The sequence below is a fragment of the Gavialis gangeticus genome, unplaced genomic scaffold (genome assembly GCF_001723915.1).
Source record: "Gavialis gangeticus isolate Ggan-Ray unplaced genomic scaffold, GavGan_comp1, whole genome shotgun sequence".
Taxonomy (NCBI): Eukaryota; Metazoa; Chordata; order Crocodylia; family Gavialidae; genus Gavialis; species Gavialis gangeticus.
The window spans coordinates 184,671,325-184,677,069 of NW_017729022.1; positions in this window are offsets into that span (position 1 = coordinate 184,671,325).

The window sequence follows — 5,745 nt, forward strand, 5'->3', positions numbered from 1 at the left end:
TGCATTCACCTCAAGGCGTGTGCTGAGAACCCACCAGTGCACCATGAGGTGGCTGAAGGTGCAGGAGTTGAACTGCTTCTTCTGGTGGTTTAGCTGCTACTCCCCCTGACAAGACTTCATAAACCAAGAGCAGTGTAGGGTACAGTCTCAGCTTATGTAAATCAGTATAACTCTGCTGACTTTGGAATGGTTACACTACTTATACTGCTACCCTGAGTTTCACCTTGTTCCATATCCACAGTGTGTAAAAACCACAGAATTTACAAGGTTGTAATGCTAAACCATAAAGTGGCCCATGGTTATGAGGGCAATGTCTCAAACAGAAATCTTTAGCCAATAAGATCATAGGCCAAATTTTTCAAACTATTGTGCCTAAAGATAGCTGCTCAAATCTGTTTTTAGACAGGGATTTTTCAAGCATTGAGTTCCCACTGCTTTTTTTTCATTAAGCCATTGGAACTGACATCAAAACTTTAAAATTCTGGATTTCTTATAACTTATGACCTACAGCTCTTAAAAATAGAGTTCTTTTAAAACCAACTCCCATCCATCCAGGCACAGTTGGCATCTTTTTCCAGTGCACCTGGACAGGAGAATTTACTAAATACTCCTTAGCCTGAGATTGTCCAGGGCCTACTCAAGATGCTCTCACTTGATGCTGAATTCCCATCCAGTCATTGCCCTATTTCTAACTTCCCCATTTTGGGGCAGGTCATTGAATGGGTAGCTGGCTGACAGCTCCAGACACTTCTGGATGCCACTGATTTTCTGGACCTTGTCAGTCTGGCTTTCATACTGAATGCAGCGACTATGCTTATAGCCTTAGTTGATGATTTTTGTGGAGATTGACAATGGAAATTGTGTCCTGTTCTAATTTGATCTTTCTGCAGCCTTTGTTACAGTTGATTATGAGGTGCTGGTGAGACATATGTGACCTGGTGGGTATTCATGAGCTGGTTCTAAATTTTGCTCCTTTCTACTAGGGAGGTCCCAGTTGCAAAAAGGGTCATGATAGATGAATACTCATGATCTCCTTGGGCCTTTTTCTGTGGGGTCTCCCAGGGCTCCAGCTTATCTCCTCTCCTGTTCAATGAGATCTCCAGCTCCACTTTGCATTCCTCTGTGCAGGGCTGACCAGGTTCCATGTGCATGCTGTCCTCTCTTTCCATTGCTCCAGCCTCAAGCTTCCTCTTCCTTTTTGCTCTTGCCTACCAGCCAGCTCCTGGGACTTTCTGGGAGTTGTAGCCCAAATTAACAGTCAGCACAGCTCTGCAGCTTGCTCCTTGGTTCCTCCTGCTGTTGCACATATTACATTCTTGTTACAGCAGAAACACTTGGGAGGTCATTCTCAGCAGTTGCTCCTAAGCTCTGGAGCTCCCTCCCTCTTGAGGCCGGCCCAAGTCCAAGCCTGGACATATTTTGGAAGCATTGCAAAACCTTTCTCTTTGGGAAGGTGCTTAGCCACCACAACTAAGCCAAGATGTTGTTTACTGGGTCTCTGCTTTATTTTTATTTTAGTTTGTTATTTTGGCATTATCTACTCTAGTTTCCCATTTGAGTTACTGGTTTCTCTTGCTGTAAGCTGCACTGAGCCTTTGTTGGAAAGGGTAGAATGTAAATTGCATAAATACATAAATAGGTGCTAAGATTCCCACGTACTTGAGTGGGGCACTGATGTGCCACATGGGGTACTTTCTCTCTCACAGGCAGGCAGGGTGTGATGGAGAAGGGGGTTGGTGGAATGTCAGATCTGACACTTAATGGCAGCTGAACTGGTTCAAAAAAGGCTGGCACAGGTGGTTTCCCCTGCCCTTCTTCTCAAAGCAAGGGAAACATACTGGCACACTATAAACCCTTGTCTGATTCTGAATAGCACAATTGTATGCTGCCTCTTGCTTGGACCTGGGTGCCAGCCAACATGGCCTTGTTGCTGGAAGGTCTTGCCTGACCAACCTTGTCTCCTTCTATGACCAGGTGATGCATTGCCTGGACAAGGGAGACGAGGCTGATATCATATATCTGGATTTCAAGAAAGCCTTCGACTTGGTCTCTCATGATGTCCTCATGGTTAAGCTGAGGAACTGTGGCCTCAACCATCCCATGGTTTGATGGCTGGAGAACTGGATCAGGGGTTAGACCCAAAGAGTATTAGTTGACGGAAGCAAATTAACATGGTGCAAAGCAACCAGTGGTGTCCCTCAGGGCTCAGTACTCAGCCCAGTACTCTTCAATATCTTCATTAATGATCTGGATTTTGGCATCAGATGTGGACTGGTAAAGTCTGTGGATGACACTAAACTATGGGGAAAGTGGTCACAGTGGAGGATAGGCTGTGAATACAGGCCGACCTGGACAGGCTTGCAAGGTGGGTGGAGCAAAACCTGATGGCATTCAATGTAGAGAAGTACAGGGTGCTCCACCTTGGGAGGAAAAAACAGCATCATACTTATAGGCTTGGCAGTGCTACACTCACTAGTACCACGACCAAAAAAGACTTGGGGGTCCTGATTGACTGCAAGATGAATATGAGCCACCAATGTGATGCCATAGCCGGCAAAGCAAAGCAGAGCAAACTCTGGCATGCATCCACCAATGCATTTCAGGCAAAACCAGGGACATCATTCTCCCACTGTACTCGGCCTTAGTGAGGCCACAGCTGGAGTACTGCATCCAGTTTTGGGCCCTCCACTTCAGGAGGGACATGGATAAGCTCAAGAGAGTCCAAAGGAAAGCCACTCGCATGATCAAAGGCCAAGAGAGCAAGCCTTATGAAGAGAGGCTGAGGGACACGGGACTCTTCTGCCTGGAGAAGAGAAGGCTCAGGTGGGACTTGGTGGCAGAGTTTAAGTATATAAGGAGGGTGCACCAGGATCTCGGAGAACGGTTGTTCACCAGAGCTGCCCAAGGGATAACAAGGTCTAATAGCCACAAACTCCTGGAAGGCCGATTTTGACTAGACTTAAGGAAAAACTTCTTTACAGTCCACGTGTCCAGGGTCTGGAACAGACACTCCCCAGAGGTGGTGCAAGCACTTACTCTGGACTCTTTCCAAAAGTGTTTGGATGCTTATCTTGCTGGGATCATTTGACCCCAACAGACTTTCCGCCTATCGCAGAAGGGCTGGACTCGATGATCTCCTGAGGTCCCTTCCAGCCCTAATGTCTATGAAAATCACAATCTACTCTTCAGTGGGCACACTGACATGAGACCCTTAATGTGCATTAGCCTAATAACACTGCACAGGAGCATGGTGGTTAAAAACTATGCTAATAGCCTACTACACAGTGTTATTAGGCTAATGTGCAGTAAGTGTCACAAAATAACCTTGCCCTGGTACTACTGCGCAATGACTCTAATTACTGCACATTTAGTTGGTACTTTATTAAGCAAGTACTAAACAAAATGCACAGTAATTAGAAAATATTAATGAATGTGTAGACATGCCCAGGGCATTTTTATGCATACCTTTTTGTCCCACAACGCACCGGAGATCCATTGCTTCCAGGCAGACTTGAGTCTGCTCCGCATGCGAGCCAATGAGAACCGCACTGAGCTGCGTGCAGTTATATAAGCAGCAAAATGTGCATCAGTGCTCAAAAAATGGTGGCGGTGCACTTTTGAACTAAAGTACCTCCAATGTGTTTTAGTTCAAAAGTGCACCACTGCCATTTTCTCAGCACTGACACGCATTTTGCTGCTTGTACAACTGGGCGCTTTTCAAAGTGGTCTTGCATATGTAAAAATGCCTGCAGTGACTGCAGCAAGCTATACTAATCCATGTTTTTTTAAATGGGAAAAGCATCAAATGAAATATGCTGTGTTGAAATGCCCAACTTTTGAAAATCTCACTAAACCGCTCTACCAAAACAATGCATACATTTTACAGTTGCACTGTAAATAAAATTTCAGATGGCTCACAATTTTACCTCGTAGGTGATGAGTTTCTCTCCTCTCTTTCCAACTGTCTTTGTTGTTTATTCAGCTACTAACCAATTTTAAGGAGATTTTGCCCATTCTTGCAATTTTGCAGTTCTGCAGTTTTCTCTCTGGGAAGTATACAGAGAGCCAAACTGATTCCATGGATAAACTCATTTTATTTCAGTCAGAATATGGATGAACTTTGTCTAAGTTGCGTCTCTGACAAGCAGATGGCTTAGGGTGCTGAGTTTTTGTTGAGAAGTCACTTGGATATCAGTGTCTGATAGGAACCTGCCAGAGGTCTAACTGACCAACATTGTATAAACTGAGCCTCACACAAGACAGGCAGGGAGCACAAGACAACAAGCAGTTGCAGCACTGGCTGTAGTGAGAGCCTCTGAGTAGTACAGTTGACCATATCTTCCTTTTTCAGCCAGGCGTTGCAGCAGTAATTAATGATCAGAATAACATAATACATTTTAAATACCTATATATAACCTAATAACTAACAAAGTTCATATAGTCTCTGAGATGACCTGTTCTGTTTTTTAGGAGAAACAGCTGTCTCAGTGGCCCTTCTGGACTATGAGGGAAGTGTTGCCTATTTCTCTGCAGAATGTGCATGTAACAGGTTACGACCTCAGAAAACTACAGGCTGCCTCTCGTAATACCACCATTGTCTGCAATCATCAGTACCCCACCATAGCTAGCCAGCATCGTTTTTATAAAGTTGTGGTAGTTCGTAGGACTCTAAACTATATCAAGCTTTTCATTTTGCTTTGTTTGCCTCCTTATGCATCTGAAAGTCCCCAGCGACTGTGACATCAGTTCTAACAATACAGGCAGAAAACTGTTTTCAGTTTTCTGTTGAACAAAATGTCAGCAGGTGACAACCCATGCTTCACTGGTGCTGTTCTGTAATATAACAGTACTAATTAAGGATTAGAGTCTTACTCTGAAGCCTTTTTAGTAGGCATGTTATTATTTTGACACTGTTATCCACCAACTTGTTGGATTGGAGCTAAATGGAGACAAGCAGTGATATTGTTTAAATATGTCTTATTTATGTCTTAGGGTGAAGATATACTTTATACTTAGGCCATAATCTGTGGAAGATTAAACTGTGTTCACGTCAGACCGTGCTGTCAGTAGTCACATATTAAGGGTTAATACTGGTTCTTGCCTACACAGCTTTGACTTGCCACTGAAAGCCTGGCAGGCAGGGGTGTGGCAGTGGGTTGTCACTACAGGGTTGGTGAGCCAGGATATGTGGGCTCTATCCCTGCTCTGGTTGGGGGGAGACAGCTGAGAGTGGTGCATCCTGGGATGTTGGAGGACTGCAAATTGCTTGTTCTTTCTCTGGGGAGCAGACTGAAGTTATGCTAATATGAGCTAGGTAGCAAGTTCTAGAAATAACCCTCAGCTGAAATGGCATAATTGAGATGCTCAGAGGGCACTTCGCATGAGTGAATGAGCCTTAACACACAGATGCTGGCCTTTTAAACGCTCATAGTATCGTCTAAGTATAATGTGTAGGTTCACCCTTAGGTATATCTTATTTCATGGCAACTGATTAAATTCATGACCACTAAACTGTAGCCCATTGTCAAACATAACTAAATGTATGGAAAAATTGATTGTCACATGTGACTACCTATTTGACTTGTAGTACCTTCTAATAAAGTTATTTCAGGCAAATGACTTAGTCTATGTTACTTTGCAACTGGCACACTTCCTTCCCCCCCAGCACATATAAACAAGCCTACTTTCCTTCAGGAGATATTGGTTCTTGTTCCTTTTTGGCTTGGTTTGACTTCTAGTTTTAGC